The sequence below is a fragment of the Aulonocara stuartgranti genome (genome assembly GCF_965226115.1).
Source record: "Aulonocara stuartgranti genome assembly, chromosome: 17".
Lineage (NCBI taxonomy): Eukaryota > Metazoa > Chordata > Actinopteri > Cichliformes > Cichlidae > Aulonocara > Aulonocara stuartgranti.
In genome coordinates, this window is record NC_138953.1 from 21,442,815 (window position 1) to 21,466,623 (window position 23,809).

General features: G+C 41.7%; 1 protein-coding gene across 2 annotated transcripts in view; it reads left to right on the forward strand.

Annotated features, from left to right (window-relative positions):
• The window catches only part of plxnb2a.1 (plexin b2a, tandem duplicate 1), a 239,462-nt gene that overhangs the window by 13,808 nt on the left and 201,845 nt on the right, over positions 1 to 23,809 (forward strand). Inside the window, exon 1 of one of the 2 annotated variants that reach the window (XM_082509941.1) lies at positions 13,144 to 13,229. The exons of the other annotated variant lie outside the window; for it this stretch is intronic. The gene's annotated coding sequence lies outside the window, so the exon portion shown is untranslated. Of the gene's footprint in view, positions 1 to 13,143; positions 13,230 to 23,809 lie in introns of those variants that run through there. 2 annotated transcript variants of the gene reach the window in all.

Consider the following 23,809-nt stretch of genomic DNA (forward strand, 5'->3'; position numbering starts at 1 on the left):
AAGGTACTTGGGTGATACTGAAAATGGTGACTTTTTTCCTTTTCTGGGTTTTTTTTTTTGGCTTTGCATAGTGACTTACAGAGAGACAGCTGTTGAACTGTGCACGCTGCACAGTGATCACTTAGATTAGGCAAACTGGACTTTGGAGTCAAATGTACCAGTAAATCTTTAGAGCTTGCACAGCATCTGACGTCCGATTGCTTCGTTTGCTGTAGTTCTTGAATTTTTCCTCCATGGAGCTAAAAGCTTCCTTCTGACCGTTGTGTGTCTGCATTTACACATCTGTTATAAATCTATAACTATTATTCAGTTTAGTCTGTTCCTATAGGGTTGCTTTGTCATTTAGTTTATATTGGGTTTCTGGGCCTTTACCTGACATTATGAATCGCCTGGAGGAGGTTCAGCTGCTGCCAAGACTGCCTTTGCTGCCTTCAGATGTTGTGATGATTGCCGACCACTTTATTTACACCTATTGAGAAGGTCTTCTTTACAGTAGGCTAAAAAGTTGTCGCTTCATCCTGTTTCTCCTCTGTGAGCGCCGCCTCCTCGCAGCTCAGCACCAGGCTGAACGCATCCTGTGTAAACACCGACGGAGCCGTAATGTTGCTGGTGTGTTGCTCCTGCTTTTGCTTCTGCATTGAGACTGTGACGGTCATCCAACGCTGTTTCCATTCACGGCCTCTGCTTGATCCGATTATGAAGCAGCAGCGCTGTCTCCTCCTCTTCTTGCCCTTTCCTTGTCTCTCACTCGCTGCTCACCTCTGCCCCATTTCCTCCTCATTCACAAATCATTTGGAGACATTAACACCATTAAAACTCAAATTAAGGCGCTTTAATGGAAACCAGCATGGGCATGTTCCGTTTTAATGCAGCACCCATGTTGAGCAACTGATTTTGATAGCGTATTGATGTCTGAACTACGTGGAGTTACTGGGTTTATTGTACAAATCCACTGAGAAGGTCTTATAAGGCCTGAAACGTGCTAAAAACTAATCTCCAAGGTTATCCGTATCAAAACAAGACCGGTGTCTATTTAGAAAAAATCTTTAGACCATGCTTCCCATTTAAAAGAGAATCAGATCTCTAAGCCACAGCAAAGTCCCTGCATCTAATGCAATCAGCTACCAAATTTAACAAAAACCTACATGCCGCGGGCATCAGCCAGAGGACGGGAATACTTTGTATAAAATCATTATGAGCTGGGAATTACCGCTGCTTACGTTGATGTTGCATCACTGCAGTGCGTCTGCTTTGTTTTGTCTCCAAAAGAAATGTAGATAAAAGGAGCATCCGGCATACAGGAAATATGATAGGAGTTAATTTATCGATGACTGAGCCACATGTTCATCCTCAGTTGAGATTCAGATAACCAGAACCTGATGAAATGGTAAGCAAAGATAATTTGGTGCCAAAACAAGTCTTTGATGAATTAATTGGATTCTGCTCTGCTTTTTCTTATTTTCTGTCATATGTTGTTATAATAATGGGCACTTAAATTAAACTTGACCAACATCCAAAGCAACGGACCGTGTACGAGAGATGAAGCGAGGGTTGGTGTGACAGAGGAGGACGCCAGGGGAGGGTGAGATGAAGGCAGATGATCCGCTGTGCCGACCCCTGAAGGGAGCAGCAGAAGAAAAAAGACATTAAAGTTGACCAATGTTCCAAACAGCAAAGTAAGAATAATGTCTGTGAGCCAAAGCCCCATTTTCTAGATTTTAGATTTAGATGAAAAATAATGAAGATGTTTAAATATTTTCTTTTATTTTTTAGAAAAATAATAAATGAGAGTTAGTTGCAAGAATGTCTGGCAGTAGTTTATGTCAGTAGTTTATGGTTGTTACTGCTGTCAGGTCAGGTCACATGGGACAGCATTTAGAGGCTGATTACGTGCGCGTGTATTTGTGTTGCCTTTGGGTTACAGTGCCTTTGTGTAACATGCTTCCAGGTTGAAGCTTGAAGGCTGAAGGTTGTGTTTGTTGTACAAAGAGTAGCAGGTATGTGTGTGTTGTCCTTGACTGCTTTCTGTTTGTTCAGATGGGTTAAGATGATAAAAGCAGAGCTGTGAAACTTTTTACAGTCCTCTTTACTCTCTCTTTATACCGGTTTACATCAGGTTCGTTACAGGTACGCTGAGTTATTACCAAGTTAGGTCTGAGTTATTCTTTACCAGCGATTTATGTGGGCATCCCTCAACTTGTTTCAGAGAAGCTGTGTCTCTGGCTGTAACTGTACTCCTGCAGTACAAACTAGATGTATGAGGTTACCATAAAGTGAGCATTACGTGGCTGTTGCATTGCACTCTGGAAAATGTAGGATCCAGTTTTTTAGTTCAGTCCACGCCACTGATGTTTTTGTGAGTTCTCTAAAAGTAAAAATGCTGTAATTTATCTATACATGAAGTTTCTTTTCTATGAGGATTTTTTAAATTTAGATTTTTGCTTGCTGATAGAATAAGTTACTACTTTTAAACATTTTCTGTGATGCAAAACAAAATGTTTAAATTCCTTTTCTTGTCTCAACACTCTGAACTCTGGTCTCTGTATGAGACGGGGGATTTGTTTTTTAGTTGAGGGTGATGGTGTAAGATATGTGCTCTCTGGCTGTGGGACTTTACCATGTTTTACTTTAGTCTATCTCACTATCTAACTGAAACCTTGTATCGGTGTTTAAATCTGTGACTCGTAACGAGAAACCCACAAACATCTGATGCCTGAGAATACAGCGCAGTCCTATTTTGTGTCAAATGTGCAAACATGTCTGAGAACTGTTCTTATAAATGCAAGTGAAGCAATTCAGGTCAACAGACTTCTGGTGCTCTGAGTATTTTAGAGGTGAGAGGGTCTTCCTGTGTGGGCTGTAATTAAAACCACGCGTCCTCTTCTGAAAGTTGCTCCCACACAGGGAGTGTCGAGTTGAGTGTCAAGCAGTATGGAAGATGGCCCTGAAAGTAAGTGAGTGAGTGTGTGCGTGTGATAGGTAAGCGGTTGTAAAATTTGATAAGTTGACGTTACCTAAAGGTATCTTTGAGGATGAGTTACATTAACTTTCATACCAAAGTGTAAAAGAGCTCTACCTAGTCTGAAGTTTTCAGTGTGTTTAGCTTGAATGGTCAGTATGTGCCTGCAGCTGTTAGCAAGAGCAACACTGGCAAAGCTCAGATACTGAAATGTGGCGCTGACTGATTTTAGTGTGAATCGCTGCTTTTAAGTGCAGATGTAGTTTGGTTGGTACTCTAAAAATCCCAAAATTGATACCCAGCCGTACCTCATTGGTTGGTGAGGGGTTTGCTGGAGGTTGCTGGCTGTTAGGTCACACAAAGAACGTGCTGCACTAAAAACGTCCCTGTGATTGCCGGTTGCTCCGGCAGATTCCTGCATTCGGCTGTAGTTTGCATGGAGACAAGTCTATGCAAATACTGCAAACTGGTTTTGAATGTTTTTTTGTTGGTAATGACTGTCGTGTGGCAGGGAAAGTCTGACAACCACCGGCTTGAAGGGGATGGGTCGAGGAGCCAAAACAGTGTTTCACACAGTGTGAAGTGAGAAGCTGCAAAAATTCCCGGTGAGAGATAAAAAAGGATTATTTCAAAGTGGGGAAACTAACTGCACTGTTACACTCTGAAATCAAGTCAAATGGATCCACTTTAAGTCACTGTAGAATAAAGTGCTGTGGGATTGTGGTTGAAGAAAAGCGCTCCAAGTGGTCGATAAGAGCAGAAAAGGGGTTGTATAAAAGACGGAGCGTTTACTGTTTACAAAATAATGGACATTTGCCTATTTTGCTAAACACAGTGGACACATTTCCCTAAACTGTATTCTACTTACTACTTGGCGCTCTTCTACAGACCTCAATTTGCATTTATGTACTATTACTGCATGTAGTCAGCTCTGTTATCTCCTGTGTGGATGAATGATTCACCCTCACTTTACCTTTACCTAGTGCCCATAGATGGACAGATGTCAGCTGTCTTTAATCGCCTTCACAACGTCCTCATAGTTTGTTAGCACTTTATTATGTGTAATAATGGCTGCACACGAAGAGTAGACTAATAAGTTGTATTAACAACTTAACAATTGTAGCTTTTATTCCACAAACTCTTGGAAACAGTCAAAGTGAGGACGGAGCTGCATTTTCAGCTGAATGTGTGGCAGCGTCCATGTTGATCTATCAGTGCGATCGCACCCCAAACCCCCTGTCTGCAGGCTCCTTTGGCATCTCATTGATACTGCTGGCTGTTAGCTGAGGTGTGTGTGTGCGTGTGTGTGACAATCAGACATAAAACACGGTGTGAAAGACACAAGCACTTACTCCTGCTTCAGGCCTGCATGGTGCCATGAGACTGTGGGTTAGGTGGGAGGCGGCCCGCTCTCATGCGGTCTGAAGTGTTATGTTTTTTCACCTCTTCTAACACATGTGAAAAGCCAGGTGGTGGAGGTTGCACACACAGTTGTCTCCTGAATGCAGTGTGGCTGGAGCTGAAGGATGTGTGGATGTGTGTTCTCATGGCTGCAGTTTGACCTCTAGTCTCCACCAAAGGAAACCTCAAACCGCTGTCCTTTCCTCCACTATTTTGTCTTTTTCAACATCTGAGTGTCTAACTCCAGCACTGTCCCACACGCCTGGATTGCTTTGCTTTGACTTCATTTCTCTGTGTAAATCTTATCTTCGTGTTTAGCTTCCAGCCTTCTGTGTGTGTTTTTTGCATGAATTAGTATGAAAAGCTGCGAGTCTCCTGCTTAGTAAGTGGAAGCACTATTTGTTGTCCTTATCATGCAATCACCATGCCACTGTTCATGCAGTGATGGTAATCATGATGAACACACACACTGCTGATTACAGATGAAGCATGCACATTTTAAATTGAATCAGCAAGTTCTTTATTGTTGTTGTTTTTTTTTTGTTTTTTTTTTTCATTTTACTTTCACTGTTCATTTTTCTTCTGTCCTTTGGATTTGGCAGACCTTTCCTTGACTTTGTTAGGACTTTGTCAGGTAAAATTATGCCCGGTAGTGTGGAAAATAAAAATTATAGGCTTTTTTGTTTTTATTGCTGTTAACTTGTGGGTTGTTTTCTCGTGTTTCCATCCTTCTCAGGTCCATGGGGTCACATAAACTACATGGAGTGAAAACCAAGTTAGTAAACTGACTGTAAGATTGGTGACCAAAAACCGCAGTTCCTCTAGTGCCCACTTGAGGCTGACTCTAAAAGCAAGTCAGTCCCCATACACTCCCATGTTAAAGGGCTTTAGTTTTCAGCAGAAATAAACAACATTGCACACAACATTTATGGTTAGCAGAAGACGAGTCCCTGCTGACTTAGGTGCCCCCTCTGTCTTTTTCTGAAGTGTTACATGGGGAACGTATTAAGATTGTGAATTATAACCGGCATGTTAGCATAGCAATACTGACATTCGCAGATTCACTAGCGTGGCTTTTGGCTGCTTTTTCCTTGAGCTGCGTTTCTCCTGCATTTCTTTATAACTTGATTTTTTTTTCTTTAAATCTAGCCCTGAAGTACAGCCTGATTCTTCAAGTCTAACCAGGTTAAATCGATGTTAACAGGGTAACAGGACAGGCACTTTCTGAGCCAAATAAAGGTCAACAGCTCCTTCCCCCTAGAAGACTACAGTAATGTTTGTCGAATGATTCCCATTTAGCTGCAGGAGGGCAGGAAGTGGGGAGAAAACATACACACTAATCAGAGGCTGTCAGTACTTTCCAGTGGCTCTGACGCAGCGTTACCCTTGAATAAAGGTTTAACGCAGTTTAGCGGAGTTGCTGCAGCTGTAAGATGTGGCTTTGTGATTGTGTGTGTCTGTGTGGTCCTACGTTTAACCTGCTGGGTGAGCATCTGTTCAGCTCTCTTGAGTTTTCCTAGCTTTCTGGCCTCTTCTTAACCTTTCTCCTTTTCACTGTGGATCACCCACTTTGTTCAGACCAAACACTTCCAACACCCACCTTCCACATTTTGTTTGTCTGTCCTTTTCTCTGCCAGGTAGTCTGCTGCCGAGTTCATGACCTGTGTTGTGAATACAAAACGATTATGCAGCTGCGAGACTTCTCTCTGGTTTAAGCGAAAGGAGCCTGTTTACATCTGTCGCAGTGGTGGATACCTGAAAATCTGATTAGCCATGCTCCCCACTACCAGCTTCTGATCAAAGGCACCGGATTCATTTCCGAAACGGAGGTCAAAAGGCCTGAAAACCGGGACTGCTGTATAATTTTAAGACATGCTCTCTGCTGCCGAGGCTCCCATTTCCAATATCCCGGTGCCTGTGTGTGTTGGTTATTTAAGGAGAGCTCTTCCCAGTGTGGACAGAGCTCTGTGACATTATGTGGGCTTTTTTTTTTTTTTTTTATAAGAATGAATCAAGTTCAGGATGATTATGAATTATCCAGTTTCTCCTGTATTTTCTTATGAAAACACAATTACTGCTAACTAGGTAATCCTACAATTTCCTTTGATGTCATATTTTTCTCACATCCTATCACTGGATGCCAAGTTAACTCCATTAGTAGTTCGTTGGTGGTTCATTCAGCTCTCCAACATTATTGGATAAAAAACAACAACTCATGGCTTAGTAAGACTACCCTCTCACCTTCATCCCCATCATCCTCTGACGACCACCAGGGCCGAGAAATGAAGCCACTTCAAGACTCAGCCTGAATCCGCTTCAGGCTGGCTCCAAAAGTGAGTCAGTCCCGTAGGCTCCATTGTTTAAAAGTCTAACTACAGGTGGGATAAATGTGTTTACAGCCTGTTATAAAAATGCTTTGGCCCTCTGTCTCTTGGTGCCTTTTGAAGCATTTTAATGGGGTTACTGACAGATAATGGGACCTGTTGTATTTCCAAATGTGGTAACTTCTGGCTACAAAACAATTTGGTGACTTCACTGTAGCTACATCCATCTTTTATATATATAGTCTGCGTTATGTTGGTGCCTGCTGGGGGAGTTTGAGGTTGCATTGCTATGAAAAAGGCAAAAGAAAACTGTTGTTATGTTTTTGAGTCCTAAAAATATTTCAGTGAAGACCAAAGCAGAGCTAAGTTACAGTGAATGTCTGACATCTGCCCCCTGTTGGCCAGGAGATCTGTTAATACCACTTTATTACACAAATTTGTGTTTTGCCTTCATCTGATCAGAGAAATGTGAATATGTTTTCAGTTAGGAATCGGTGTTAAGGTAAAGCATCATCTTTAACTTCAACTGTTTCCCTACATTGTTATGTGGGCTTGTCTGTCATCTAATACTCTCATTATGAAGTTCTTCTGGAGCTTCTTCCAAGCTTCTGGAGGGGGTGAGCTCAGAGCCTGATTACTTGCAGAAACCTTGTTCTCGGTTTCTGAGTCATGCTGAAGGCATCAGGGTCACATAAAGTGCGTGTGCGTGTGTGCGTGTGCGCGTGTGCGTGTGTTTCATTTCCTGTGCTTTTGACCCTGCATGAGTTGGCTCCGTGCCTTGCTCTTTTTCTTTTCGGTTCTTGGCATCAGTCTTACTTTCCTTTCCTTCTCTCCTTGGATTTATTTGCTTCTTCCTGGAAACATTTGCATTAAATCTCACAAAGTGTTTTTGGGGTTTTTTTTTGGTTTTTTTAAAAAGAGCCTCTTAAAAGTGTTTAAGTCAGAAATAAGTATATTAAAATACTTAAAAAATGCAAAACAAAATTCTAAAATATATGTTCAATTTGTCAATATGTTTGTTAAACCGTGAACAACATGGATGTAGCTTAAGAAGTGAAGCATGCGTTCTTTCTAATGGCCAGCAGGGGGAGACTCAGACGTCCAACCGTAGATATGTGGCGTTAGTACGTAGTTGTAGTTACGTAGATAGATGTCCTGCTGAATTTGGATGTTACTATCTAACTTCACGTCAACTGTCATTTATTACGAGCAGCAAAGCAACTAAAGCTGTGCACGATTAATAACAACTAAAGGTCATTTATTTGTTGTTTAGGTGTTTGTTATTCTATTAACAAGAAACTTAAAGTCCCTCATCGTTGTGTGAAAAAAGAGCTTTTAGTTTGTTCCCTTGTAAGAGGAATTTTTGTGATTGGTTGGCCCTGACAAACTGTAAGCTTGAAGAGCTGGTGGGTTGTAGCAGTTAGGCGCATAACCTTTGCTTTGAGGGCAGACGGTCTCTGATTTCGATTTGTCAAGTCCCACTTTTTAAGTTTGACTTTGAGTTTTAAGTTTAGCAAGTGTTTGCAGACAAGTTGGGGTCCTCCGTGCAACAAACTCTGGGCAATTTGGTGACGATCAAAGCTGTAGAGAGGAAATCTTCATATGTGGGGGATTAGCTTTTGACTCACAGGGACTACTTGCATATACTCTGAGCTCATTATTTAAAGCTTTTTAATATGAGCATACATTGTCGTAACAGAATAAATACAAGAGGAAATAAGGAGAAGCAGAACGGGTCAAATCCGAGTATTTTAGCAGCTGAAAAGTGCGACTAAAATAGAACTGGCTCTCAGGACAAAGCCCCATTTGTTGTGCGTGTGTCTTTTTTGTTGTTGTTTCTCCATTTTTCATTTTGTCTCTTTTGTCCGTTTACATCTCTGTCTCGCACACAGCAGTGGAAATAAAGGAGCTCTACCCATTTGCAGTCAGTCACATTGTTACGACTAAATGAAACCACATGTTAGATTTTACTTCACTGAACACATGCACCACACTGAACACGACTGGCTCGGTCTGCATGTGAAGCTCTCCAATAAATCTGCTTTCATGTGTAGAGCTCTGCAGATTGAGTTGGACAGTTTGTTTTATTTCTGTTTTTTTGGAGTGTTTTTGGACATTAGGTCATTTTAGCATCTCAGTGGTAATTAGTGTTGGTGGGGAAGGAGGCAGGAAGGTTGTGGGAAGGTCAGGACATTTGTCTCTCATCCATCTCTGTGTGCGTTTGTGTGTCTGTTTTCCTGTAATTGCTTCTTGTTTGTTACAGTGTTGCTGCCCCTTTGTATTAACCTCCATTTGAATGTCGTAAGCAGTAAATAGCCGCATGTCATGTGTGGGTTGAATAGTTGGTCGTGCATTTCATTTGGTAGTGTATCACCAGGTAAGATCTGAAACGGAGCATGTCTGCCTGGACAAACATCTGCTCCAGATCTGTATCTGAAATTCCAACAAACACACAAGGAACATGGAAGTGGCAGGAATCCAAAGATCTGAGGCAACACGTGACGGGAAACTTCAACCACATATATGGCTGGATATTACTCTGCTCCCTCCCATTTTTCTAAGAGCATCTCCGTTCATTACTGTGGCATTGAGATAAAATGTGGTTCTTAAAATAACCAGAATGTTCAGTAAAACCTGATAAGGTGTAATACAAATGTTCACCTTTAAAGTAAAAGTGCTTCAAACGCTCCCACTTGTGCTGTGAAGGCACCTTTTCAAGTTTCACAACGGCTTAGCGAGTAGCTGGTGAGTGTTTGCTGACAAGCTGGGATCATACATGATAACCATGGACGTCCGCAGCAGTCTGCAGGAGATGGACGCGATCGTGAGGAGGATTTTCAGTGCACCACCGATATGCCCTCGCAACCAATTGTAGCTAATGACAGCATTCAACAAGTAGTGTTACAGGGGGGTCACTGACCTGTAGCAGCCACTCACAACCCACAGAGTTGTTGTTGTTGTTTTATTTATTTTTATTTTTTTAAATAACCTTTCGATCATTAGTCTCCAGTTGGGTTTCAACACGTCTGTATCTGTAGGCCTGTATGAGGTCTCAATGATTCAGTTATCAACATTCTTACTGACACGGACTCTGAGGTAACAGAAAAATCACTTAATTACTCTTGTTTTCTTATAGATAACCATTAAGTATCAGAAAACTCTTGTTGTCTGGTTTGTTCGTTTGTTTTTGTTTTTTAAAATTCAATATAATTTTAAAGATTTCTCAGCCAGCTGATGGGTTTGGATAACTTTGAGGCACTTTGCAGTTTCTGATTCGAGAGCTGCTTTGGTTCAGAAATTTTGTAGCGGCTCCACCACATGTGATGGACTGGAGGGAGCAACTAGTTCCTTATTTCAATTATTCAGTTGTGAAAACAGCTCATGATTAATCCTCTGCTGATTGGCGTATTAGTTATAATTAGTGGACTGTTTCAGGTCTTCAGCTGATTGCAGATGAACCAGAAATGTGCGCACACACACACGTGCTGACCTTTTACAGCTGTAGTAAACACAATTAGCACAGAGTATATTTTTGCCAAAGCTAATTACAGATTTCTGCGTGCTCCTCTGGTTTGTTATCCGTGCAGTCTCCAGAAAAGCTGTTTTTATTGCTCTGTTTCGGTTGTTATTTCCCGTTGTGTGTTATTGTGATTCCTCACATCAGTTGGTATTTCCTGCAGGTCTGTTTGTCTGCCGCGAATGAGCCCACTCCTCCACCCTTTCCCCTCTTTCACTCTTGCTCAATCTCAACTTTCTGTTCTTTTTCTCCTCCTCCTCTTGTACTTCACCCCCCTCTGTTTCTCTGTGTGTGTGTGTGTGTGTGTGTGTGTGTGTGTGTGTGTGTGTGTGTGTGTGTGTGTGTGTGTGTGTGTGTACTGTAGTAAAATCCTGCTCCAGTTATGAGGTGATTAGTCATATGGTATCACTTTATTTTGCCTGTAATGGAAAGTGCTCACTGCCAGAAACGCCCCTCTGTCAGCTCCCCACCTTGGTTCTCCTCCTCACTTTTCTCTGCGTTTATTCTCCGTCGTTCTTTTTATTTCATCCATTTGCTCTCATTTTATTCCCTTTCATCATCCCTTTAAATTCTTCTCATTCCTCGTTTAACCTCCCACCCGTTCTCCTCAGCACTTTTTCCTCCCCCCCCCCCCCCCCCGTCATCTTCTATTTCCTCATCTCTCCAGCCTCTCTAATGCAGCCCACCCTCCTCTCTTCATAGTGGATGACGAACTAGGTCTACTCCACCCAGCTAATAAAGAAAGCATGCTTAGAACCAGAAAGGAAAGGAGCATTTCACCAAAAGATTTCAAAACCCCAAAATCTGGCACCATATATACTGCATTTAATTAAGACTCCCATGAGTGACATTTTGAGTGATAGTTTACCAGAAAAAAATCCGAGTGGTTGTTGACTTTTGTTCCAGGTTGGCTGACTGTGTCCGCTCTGATAAATATTCTACATGCATCTTGCTCTTGAGCAAGCCTAATGTTGTGTCAATTAGAGAGGCGTTTGGTTGGGAAGAGCGATAAACACAGAGGGAGAGAGGCAGCGGGCGGCTGAGTGTTGACATTTCGTGGCTGCAGGTCTGATTGTGGAGGAATGCGAGGACGTCTCGGTCATGTCAGCACTGGATGACGGGTTTACGGGTCATTCACAGCAGAAACAGCCAGACTTACTAAAACACCGGCGCCATCCCAGCCTGCTCAGAGTAAACCAGCTAAAACAAAAATCTTCACCTGCCTCCATGGGTGGCAGGTAAATGGTTTGTTTTGTTTAGTTTTTTTCACAGATGTTCTCAATATTCTTTATTAGCATAAATCACATATGTAAATCCAAAGTGTACAAGAGCTTAGAGAGCCTCTTTAAAAACACAAGACAAGCTCAACAGAATTACATCCAATACGATGAAAACTAAGCCGCTTCCTTCAAGTAAATATGATAAATGATGAACAATGTATGCAGCTCTTTTGTATTTAAATGAACATTTTAGCTGCATAAGTGGAACTGGAAAGGAAGATGAATATTTTTAGACTGTGCGGGATGTAAATGAGCGACTGAACTACTGTGGAAAAACCGCTGGGCGCTTATGAGCTGAACACACGCGTGTTGTTTGCTGTCAGAATAGAGATGAGATGTGAAATTTAGCATTTCCCACACAAAGTTTTTATGGCCACACGAGTACATTCAATAATTATTTCTTAAATCTATCTGAGAGATAAACACCAGCTGTCGTGGATGAACTGCTGGGCAATCGCGTACTTTTATTCTGAAAGTTCAGTTGCTGATAACCGGCTGGTCATGCCCTTCCTGCCTTGTGCATTTCTTGGAGGTTTTCTTGATGCCAAGGTTTCTAATTTGGCGTCGTTTCTGGTTCTGAACGACGGCGAAGTTGCAAAAGGCTCCATTGTGTATTAGTGTATTTTATTTTTATTTATTTATTTTGTAATGTCTGGTTTTCAAAACTGAAGTCCTTTTGATTAATTGTCCAATCCCACCTTGAGTCCCTGCGGCTGTTCATTTTTCATTCTCCAGTTTTTTTGGGGCTTTTTTTTATTTTGTTTGTTTGTTTTAACTGTTACTCCCACGAGAAATCATAATTTTCTCAGTTTCTTGTTAAACCTTACGCTTAAATGACTTTCACTGGTTTCATGTTGCAGTCTTGTGCTGGAAGATGTTCTGAAGACTGATTAAAAATGTGGAAAAAGATACTTCAGTGAGCAGGGTTTGAGCAATTCACAATTCTTGTGAATTGCTCAAACCCTGAGCTGCTGGTTCTGTGTGAAAGTTTGGAAAAGGTAACAAAATCCAAACAAGCACCCTCAGGAAAAAAATAAAGCGCGTTGTACCGCTCTCTCCACCCCCTTTCATATGACATAATACTCAATGTGGTTTCTTGAAATTTTTATTTTCAAGGTGAACTGTGACCTTGAGTGTTAACTATGAAGGTCAAGGTCCCCCAAGGCCTAGTCTATTATTCTGCTGTTTATTAGCTACAAATTTTTTATGAATTGTCTAGAAGGTTTTTACAGATTTTTCATGTTTGGTGTGACCTCAACCTTGAACTGATTTTTTTTATTTTTCACTAAAATTAAATCCACTCGAACTGTTATTGACATCTACCATCACACAACATTTTACAGTGCCATCTTGAAAACTGTAATCGTCTGTTTGCTAACAAACAGACGATTACATACTCGTTCCCTTCGCCAAGAGAACCATCAAATCTGTGTATCTGGAGAACAGTTACACCCCTAAAAACACACACGATGCCTGTCTAATAGTTGTATTTAGCAGATCTGATTAGCCACAACAATAAAACCAATTGCTTAAAATTTTGTAGATCATGCCATCAAAACAGCTGTGACCTGTGGGCTCAAGGACAAAAGGACCTCTTAATGGCGTCCTGTGGTTTCTGGCATCAGGATGTTTGGAGCGGGTCCATCCTGAGAATCGCTGTTTGAAGAGAGAAGTAGGAGTTTTGAAGGCACGGTCAACACCTTGAGCTCTCTGTTGCTCCTCGAGATGCTGCTGAGAGAGTTTGACAGGTTTGTGGTCCGACTTGGGAGGCCGCTGCCATTGGGGAGTGCTGCTACCAAGTTTAGTGGGCAGTGTGTGGAGTAAGGTCTACATGAATGCCAGGACTCGGTGTTTCCAAGCAATTTTATAGCTGATCTGGTCTATTACATTACTAACACTGAGGAAAAGCTGTCCTGTCCTGATACGTGTTCTCAAACTGACTTCAGAGGAGGTGGAACCTGGGAAGCGGCGAGTTTTAGCTTAAAAATATCTCCATTACATATTCAGAAAATGAATTTGTATCCGAGGACATATAGCATAAAAAATGGGTTGAGTGATAAGTTACTCTAACAGCATATTGATGCATATGGTCCTTTCCCCTCCATCATCTGCTCCTCCTGTTAAACCAAAGTGTGGAGCAGCTGGAATCTCGCATTAATGCGGCAACAATATTTAGCTGAATTTGAAAGCTGATTGGCATAAAAATAATCAGAGGGAAGCAATTCAGGGTGGTGTGAATGGCTCGAGTTCAAGGTCGTGTCAATGTTACGGGGTTTGAAATGGAAATGTGTGAGTGATGTAGATGGGTAAATAGCATGTGTGTGACTCCACGGGAGGCAGACATGGCATACTAAAGCTGCATTTCATTAGTGTGTGTGTGTGAGTGAGTGTGAGGGATAGGGAGCTGCCAAACAGGAGGACATCAATGCCAGCAACTGATAAACACACAGATTTGCTTCAGGGTTATTTCTCAAGGACACAGACGTACACACCGCTGTCTGGGTGTGCTCGTGGGTGAGTCTGTCTCATATCAGTGTGAGGTTTCCTGCATATTACCAAAACAAGCTCCACCTCTTAGGCAAATGTCTGTTTTCTATCCATTTCAGCTACAGAAATCTCCCAAACAAACGCCTCTGGGTTTAAATTAGATCACGGTTGAAGAATTAGGAGCAACGTAGCAGGATGAGTGAGGGTTTGAGCAGAACTGCTTTAGATGCAGCTGAAAACATATTTGCGATGGTATTCATGTTTGAAATTGTCATTTTGATATGTTTAAGTAGCCTTCTTGCCAAGACTTAAATGAATAAATGTGTGAAAGTTTGATCTCCCCCTTCAACTTTATTGCGTTATCGTGATGTGTGCTTGGCTTTCTTTCTACGCCCTCCAGGGAGGGTTGTTTGCTGGGGTGAGTGGGATAGCCTCAACATTGCATCATGACATTTAAAGAAATTTGCATTTAGCCAAGGAAAAAAAGTAGTCTAGGTGGCATTTTCATGGAACTTTTCAATAGAAGTAGAGATTAACTGCTTACTTTAATCATTATTATTAAACTTAACTTAACCCTGTAACTCTTCAGGAGCTGCACAAATTCCCATCATACAGTAAAATCTGGGATGTTGCACTAAATGGTGCTGACAGGGCTGGTTAGATTTGTGGTTGATTTGTCAAAGTTGAGCTGGTTTCTATACTCGAGTGCAGTTGATGGAGTTATATTTTTGCTTTAAGTGGTCAGCTGAGCTGGGAAAACTTTTCTTTGCATATTTTGCAAGACAGAAGTTTTGTTCTTTGGTGAACTTCCTCAAAGTAGCTTTTTAAAGTACTAAATCGTCATCAGAGGCAGACACGCTGCTCTCTTTCTGGTCTTGTGTTGTTGCACAACCCAGAGAATGTCAACACAAGACGTCGCTATATCATTGACATCGCAAAATGGCATCATTTCCTCTGATGGATGAGTTTGAATCTGGAATATCAGAAGCTTTTCGTATTACAAGCTAGTTAGCATTCTGATTTTAGCATTACAATTAAAAGTGCACATAGCTGCATAGTTGTTAGCATTTGAATGGTGTTAATAAAAACAATTCTTATGATGATACTAAGAGTTTTCTGGAAATGACACAATTGTGTTAATCTTCTGTGCTCTACTTCTGAGCATGTTTCAGTTTTAAATTCTGTGTTTTGTACTTTTTTGTTGGAAAATGTTTTTTGGTAATGGATTAAAGTGGTTAAACTTCTCTAACAATGTATTTTCTGTGTGCTTCAACTGCAGAGATAAAACTATTGTTATCTGCCTCCAGAAGCCCATATGTGCTCGATTCTACTCTGATTTATCTTTCCAGACACAGACACTGATAGATCTCCAGGCGTTTCATGGATTTCCATCGAATATTTGATATGCACTCAGCTGTTGTTAATGCCAAACTTTGCAGCAAACAGATCAGAGCAGTCATGGAGGAAAGAGTTGTGTCAGGAGAAAGAAATGTTCAGGCTAGGGCGAAGGCATGACGAAAGTGAAACAGACAGGAGTGCGGAATCAGAGGAGGTTAGAGCGAGGAGTTTAAAAGTGGGATTCTTGATTGATAAAAGGCTTTTGAGGCCGACGCTGGCAGTTCTCCCGTCATTTTCATGTCTTTACATTTCTACCATGTGTCTGCAGACCGCAAATGATTCTTCATCAGGATTTGGACCACAGTGGGACGTATGAAGGCTTTGCCCCGCTTTTAATCCTCGGAAGGGACCTATTATTTTCAACTAATAGCTTTGTATGATCCACAGTTTCAAATAATCTCCATTCATCTTTTTCTCAGCCTTTTACATAGATGGTGTAAAAGATGGAAATGGCCACAATGACGTCACATGTTGGTGGTCCCTTTTTTGAAGCCTGGAGCTGAGTGTTTTCACTGTCGCCATCTTGCTGTTTTGAAACAGGATGTGCTGAGTGAGGGGTGGAACCGGACTGTTTTTAAGAGTGATTTTTGATGTTTCTTGGAGTGTTTGTAGCACCTGTGGAATATTTGCAGCCATTTACAAGGTAAATCCATCAGTATCTGTGTATTTGGTCGACACAGTGGATTGGTCATTTTCCCATTTAGAAATACTAATAGGTTTTAGTTTCTTCCTATTTTTCACCTTTGTCTTGTTGCTGTTTGGGCAAAATTGCTCCTGCTTGCAGCTGTATGCATGTTTGAACCCCGAGTCACAGCGGTTGGTGGTGATACCTCCGCCCCCAACCATCTGCTCTCAGAACATGCAAATTTTTGCTTTTTTTTCCAAATGTATTCCCCAAAGTCTTGGCAGTAAGAGGGGAAAAAGGTAAATATATTTTGACTGCCACACATCAAAAACTGTGCGTTTTTGCTTTTCTCTGACAAACAGGGTTGGGGGTCATCATCTGAGACCTCATGGAGTTCAGTCCGTCCAGTGGTTGGCGGTGCAGAAGGCGGCAGTTGGATGTAAGCGATGTAAACAAGTATCAGCACGACTATTAGAGCTAAAGCACTGTGCGAATACCAACAAGTCTCAGAGCCAAATGGTGATATGATTGGTGTGTTTTACTTCAGTTCTGTAACCCATGTACATGGCATTTGTCAGCGTGCCCCGTCTACCAGCAGACTGGATTTTCAATTTCACTGTTTAATTTCTTTTTCTCCCATTTTGGTCAGAGTTACATCAGTGTTGGAGATTAAACTTCTGCCAGTATGAGAAAGTCTGCTTTGATCTGAGTGATGTACATTTTTTTCATCAGAATGTGAACACAAGACTCTATGCCGACATCTGAGCGCCTGCCAGTTTGCCTGTTTCTTTGTTTTATTATTTTTGTTAGGAGCAGACAGGGCACTAAACTACAGTGCACCAACTAGGCAGACTCCAAGTGAAGGTTAAACAGTATAACAGGAGCAAATGCCTATCTGCTTGTTCATGTGCATTTCTACAAGGGGGCGTATTCCCAGCCACAAACTAACATCTAAAGTGCCATAATTCAAGTGGTTGGCAACTTATTTTAGCAGGTTTTACGCAATCTGCAGTTGATTGTCTGCTAAAAATGTTCAGTCACTGCTAAACATCTAAACTTAGCACAGAAAGTAAAGAAATCTGTGTTTGGTCGATTATTTCTTTGTTGTGGGGAAATGCAGTTGTGGGTTGCGTCCATGAACAACTTGCCAAATCTTCGCTGCTTATGGCAAACGGCTTATTCTGTAAACAACATAACCAGACTGACTGGCTTGTGACAAATGCTGGTCGAAGAATGAGACCATCCCTCAGCAGTGTATGACCAAGGTGTTGACCAGCATGAGGAGGTGCCAGGCTGCAGGTTCTTCCACATCCTACCGAAGTCCCTGTCTGTTCAATGAATAAATAGTTTCTACAGACTTCAATCATCCAGTCCAATAAATAACAGAAGAAGCTGTTTGGCATTGGCAGAGAAGATTTGGCAAGTTTTATATTAGTGCAACCTACATGCTCAACTACAAAAAGGCATTTTTGGTGCCATTTAAGAGGAGATAAACTTTCCAACAGTATGAGATTTATAGCCAAGAAACATTGTTACCACAAAGAATTCAAAGAAACACAAACTTTCAGACTTTTTATCCTACGTTTAGTCCCACCCCTTCTGTCCTCTCCAGTGAGACTCATTCTTTGGTGGTATAAACTCAAACTTTACCGTTTTGGACTGCAGGTCTTGGTGTTAGAGATCTGGAGGACCACTCTAATGAAATTATGCAGCATGTAGTGCTCTGCTGAGAAGAGACTGCTCTATTATTTACCTCTGAGTACTTTCCAGTTAAAATATTTTCAGAGGTGCACCTTAGACTGTACTATAGCTTGTTATGTTGTGTATCATTCTGGTGCGTGCCTCTGAGACAGCAGGGTTGCTTAACTTTAACTTCAGGTCAGAATAACTTTATTTCAGAGTAGAGCACTGGGAAGAATGTGTTGAAAATGCACAGCGAGTTCATTTTTCTTCTTTTTCAATGATGATTTTTGGATTACAAAAACAAGCCTGTGGCTGCTCGCCCATTATCTTTAGATTAGTCTTTAGAGATGCTTTTCATGAGTCAGCATTAATTTGTTCTCATCTGTCACCTAAAAAAAGGAGCAAATTTACCAAACGAGGAAAAAGCGGAGACGAAAGCTTGTTCTGGGTCTTCACTTGAACTGCTGGTGTAATTCAGGGCAAGTTTAAGTGTGTACAAGCTTTCAAACACATGGGCGAATCAAAGTGCTTTTAATAATGCAGAGAAATGCATTAGAGCAGCATTTAAAAGCACATAATAAGCAACACAGCACTAACAAATAGCCCCGAGTTTAATAAAACTAATGCAGAGAAGCGTAGTATTGACTAATCCACATGCGCAGCTTTTATATTAATCATATCAGCAGTAAATGACGCAGCCGCTGCCTGATTTGATAATTAGTTCTTGTGCAACAGAAGGACAGTACGAGCTGTGTGCACGAGTGCAGCTGTAGTTAAGAGGACGGCAGAAAAGAGCGTCTGTCGTGCAGATAAGAGAAGCTTCTGATGCTGGAGAAAAGCTGTCTGGCTGCTATTCAGCTCACTAAAACACGATTCACCTGCTGTGTGTGTGCGCGCAGTGATTGGTAGGTGTAGAGGCTCTGGTCTGTCACTCCCATTAAACACACTGTCCTCATTTTTTGCTCTTTAGTCACCTCAGCCTGCTCCCCATCTCTGTACTCTCCGCTGTCTCTTGCCTCTTCCTTCTCCTGCCTCCCTCGGCATCTCACTTTTTCTGCTTCTCTGTCTCCTCTTCCCAGCAATGCTCATCACTTGCTTGGTTGCTGCTGCTGAGGTTCGGACTCTGGCTTGCTGCGACACACACAGACACACACAGACACACACACTCCAGATACAGCGCTCCGCTACACTGCTCAGGAAATTGGACCCTCAACAGACTGTGTATTGGAAATGAAATTCCTTTCAGAGACCTACCCCCACACACACACACACACACACACACACACACACACACACACACACACACACACACACACACACACACAGAGTTTTAAAGACATAGTTTGTCGCAGCTTGCTGGTTTTAACTATAGTCTTATCTACAGAACCACTATCAGTAGTTTAAGGATGGAGCTGATGGAGCCTTGTTTTCTCTTTATTTCTCTCTGTCTTTCTGTCTCTCTCTGTTGTCTTCCTGACAGTCAGTGTCTCATGCCCACGTGTGCCTCTGACAGATAAGTCATTGATGTTAATTACTTGACGCGTAGCCTGTTGGAAAGACGTCGAGAGTCGGGCACAGAAAAGAAGACCGTGGAAAGATTTGTTACTGGATTTCCAGCATCAGTAAAAGTGCTGATGATTCTCAGAAACTAGATTAGGTTCTGTGATGTATGCAAGTGATCAGTCTGAAGCAAAAAAGCCAGAGCAAGGAGTTGATACTGATTATTTGGTAAAGATGTGCCAGTTGGTGCATCATAGATGGTAATGATCATTATCTATTTGGCCGTTCACAATACTGTGTTCAGAGCTGCCCTAAGTCTTCACCAAGGTGCTGGAAACAGTCCTCAGAGATTTGATCCATGTTGACATGACGGCATCACACAGCTGCTGCAGATTTTTCGACTGCGCCTCTGTGATGTGAATCTCCCGTTCCACCAAAATCCAAAGGTGCTCTGTTGGACTGAGATTTTTGTCTGTGGAGGCCATTGGAGTATAGCAAAGTCATCTGCATGTTAAAGGCAACTGTTTGAGATGATGTGAGCTTGGTGTGTTATCATCCACTTTTCCATTTTCCAATTTTGGGTAGTTGTGTTGTTTGGGTAGTTGTGTTGTGTGAATTGTAGCCTCAGTTTCCTGTTTTTAGCTGACACAAGTGGCACTTGGTGTGGTCTTCTGCTGCTGTCACCCATCTGCTTCAAAGTTCAACCTGTTGTGCATTCAGAGATGCTCTTCTGCATACTTGGGATGACTGGTTGTTCGAGTTACTGTTGCTTTCTGATCAGCTTCAAGAAGCCTGACACTTCTTCTCTGACCCCTGGCATCAGCAAAGCATTTTCATTGAGAGAACAGTAATTTCCTTTCTCTCCACACAACAGCCTGTGGTGTGAGCCTGCTCCTTTACAGAAGAGAACAAGAGCTACTGTTTCCAGCTGTAGTCCACAACAGAATGGGACGGTATTTTTGGAAAGCAGCTAAATGCTTTCCATGACCAGGTCAAAGCACAGCAGTGACCTGGCCATGACATGGTGTTCGTCGGGGATGGCTGTTAGCAGCAACTGAACTTTCACAATAAGAGCGAGGAGGTTGTTAATGGATGAAAAGGTAAAAAGAGAAGATCTAAAATGAATGAAGTAAACCAGGTAAAGGTTGTGTTCTTTTTTCTTTTTTTCTTTTTCAAGGCCTGAACTGAACTCTTATCAGTTTCATTCAATCCTCTGAAAAGTGAAAAAGCAGTTTGGAGGCATCTCATTTTTGTCCCTGTTCTCGCAGCTTGATGAAACTCGAGTCCAGGTGTTTTTAACCCGAAGTTTGTATTTTAAGTTAAATTGAGGATGTGGAGCTGTTTTTCCCACTTGGTGTGAACACATGAAATAATTCAGTTGAAAGCATTCATTTGGTGATTTGCAGGTAAAAAGATGTCTAGACGTCCTAAATATAGTCCAGACTGCAGGTCCACTGAAGTGCTGTTTAGCCTTCGGTTCCACTAAACCTGAAATCTTAAGCTGCAAATCACTGACTCACTGCTTATGACACAAACAACACGAAGGAAAAACACAGCAAAACAGCTGTTTGTTAGCAAAATAGAGTATTGAGAAGTGCCTTTTGTTGGACTGAAACTTGCATTAGATGATTGAATTATCCCATCTCTCATATTTTCCAGCTTGAACAATGATCAGTTTAAAGTTTTAGATAAATGGTAAATGGTAAATGGCCTGTATTTATATAGCGCTTTACTAGTCCCTAAGGACCCCAAAGCGCTTTACATATCCAGTCATCCACCCATTCACACACACATTCCCACACTGGTGATGGCAAGCTACATTGTAGCCACAGCCGCCCTGGGGCGCACTGACAGAGGCGAGGCTGCCGGACACTGGCGCCACCGGGTAAGATTGTTTGTGCTTTATGCATCACTCATCTGTCTACCTGTTGTAGGACTCCCTCTAGACACCAGTTTGTCTCTGTACTGGCATTACAGAGACAAACTATGCGTCTCTCTGTCAGGCTGACAGATTGAGCGGTGATGAGAAGCCCTCCTGAGGTGGTCTGTGCTTCATGCGTGCATGTGTGCAAATATGTTTGTGTGTGCCGTGGCATTTTATCTGTGTTTCTCGTCTGGAATTCTTCACATCTGATGAGTTAAACTGAGAGCAGGAGGAAGCATTTGGCACTTCCAAGTGCAGATGAGTGTGCGTCAGCCATCCAGTAAAGCTGCTTTGTGTGTTTATTGGTGCAATTTCCCATCTTCACTAAGTAGCTTTCAGAAAATGATTTAAATGAAATTAAGTTTAAAGTGCTTTAAATGCTCTAATAAAAAGCAAAGATGGCAGAACAAATGTGCATCCCCTCTGCTTTTATAAACAGCCAATATCCTAACGGTTGTAGCTGCAGTTTAAAATCTGTCGTTACTTATAAACAGCCGGCTGATGGAGCAGCTTTGTTTTCATTATTTACGTTGTTATGTTGCTCTTAAAATTCATTCCCAGGTGATATTAAAAAACGCTTCGGTTCAGCGCCTTTGGAACTGTAATTTCCTCCGTAGCAAATTTGCCAATTTATCCTCTCAGCTGTTTGCAGCCCTGAACTGGAATCCCCATTAACCTTGAGGCTTAGTCATTTTGGCAAATTCCCATTAACCTCCAGAACGAGTTGTTTGGTGAATTCCTATTAACCTCCAGTATTAGTCGTTTATCAGACAACAAAGAAGTGTTCGTGGGAGCGTTGGAAACTCATTTCTGGCTCATTTGGACATGTGTCTTTTTTTTCTCGCTCTCTCGCTCCCCCACAGAGTGATCAGCGGAGAACAACACATGTAACAGGCAGGTTTGCGTTCTTTAAGGGCTGAACAGATGAAATAAAAATGGTGTAATCCAGAAAAGACGGCCTGGGCTCAAATCAGTTCCAGCTTCTGCCCACAGTCAGAAGTTTTCATTTACGCTTCTAGTCTTTATAAACCCAGTAAAAAAACTGGTCAGTAAAGAACGCACGTCCTGGTGGTAGAGGACTCCGTGAATCCCAGAGGAATGCTAATTTTTCCATGTTTTATACCAAAACAAACATGGTTGTTTTGGTATAAATTGCTCTGTTTATATGTAGTGCAATCTGAGCTGAAAGGGCAAGGAAAACGGAAGAGGTGAGTCTGAGCTTTTAGATCTCACCCTGGGTCAGCACACCTGAATCAAGTGATTAGTTCATCACCAGGCCTCTGGAGAACTTCAAGACATGTTGAGGAGGTCATTTAGCCATTTGAATCATTTGTGTTGGATCACGGACACATCTAAAAACTGCAGGACACCGGCCCTCGAGACCCCTGCTGTAGATAAAAGATGGAAACGACCGCCATGTCTTAGCTTCTAATTTTTAACTATTATTGCATGGCGGACATATGTCAGTCTCAATAAGCACGTTCATCAAAGCATCATCAGGCAAGTTGTCATAAAAGTTTTAACAGAAGAACAAGTTTTTGCAGCATGTTGTAAATATGTATGTTTCTGTTGTAAAGCTAGAAATTTTAACGTGGGAGTCTGTGGGGAGGTTGCCTCGAGTGGCCATTAGAGGAACTGCAGTTCGTGGCACGTCTGCCTCAGCGTTTCCAAATTAGTAATTAACATCCGCCATATTCATATTTCAGTATATTATGAGTAAAATTTGAATTTGAATTTGAATAATTGTCTGTGTTCACCCTGTGATAGACTGCAGAGCAGATCGGTGCACACACCCCTCTCTTTTGCTCCATGTGAGCTAGTATAGTTTCTAGGACACCATATGGGCTGTAAATCTGATTTTAGCATGTAATTGACAGCCCTAATAGTTTCTAATCCCGCCGAGAGCCTGTATGATAGGAGAGTGTCGATGATAGATGGAAGTGCAGTGATCGGTCACTCGTTGTTTCACTTTTGCCCCAATAAGTAATAAGTGGCATTCGACTGGATACATTTAGCAATATCTCAGTAACTACTCCTCTCACTCTTTCTCTTGCATCACATGTACTTTCTTCATGTTGGCCTCAGTCCAGCTGAGTGCCATCATACAGCAGCTCATAGCTTATTGAATAAAGCAGAAGCTTCAGCCAGTAAGAGGAGATTAGGTTGCACTCGGTGTGTGTGCTTTCCCTCCCGTGTCTCCTGCTCAGTGGTGTGTATCCATCCTCTCGCGTTTTGGAGGACTAATCTAAGCATGTCCATGAATTCTTCTATAATGTGGACCGCATATCACATAAGGTACAAAGTGAATGCTCGTTCCCAACAGAGTAGTCAGTGTTATATTTTCCTTTGTTATGTATCATGATTGCAAGAATATGCATTGAAATATTGAACTGAAGCAAAGCTGTAAATAAGTGTGGGTTAGACTGATACAGTCTTTTAGAAAAGTTCTACAAGCTCCTGAATCACAGGGTGAACTTTATAAACTGTCTTTTTTATGTGAAAAAAAGAGTTAAGTACTCAGATAAATCTACCACACTTAGTTTTTTGCAAGGCTTTGATTAAATCTAAATGAACAATACATTTTCAAGGATATCAGAAGTGCTATACTCATTATTTGAAGTTTCAAATAGAGGCCACACACTTTGGATACACTGATCGAGGAATATGCAAGAACCACATCCGAGAGAAGGATTTGTAGAGGGAAGATGGAA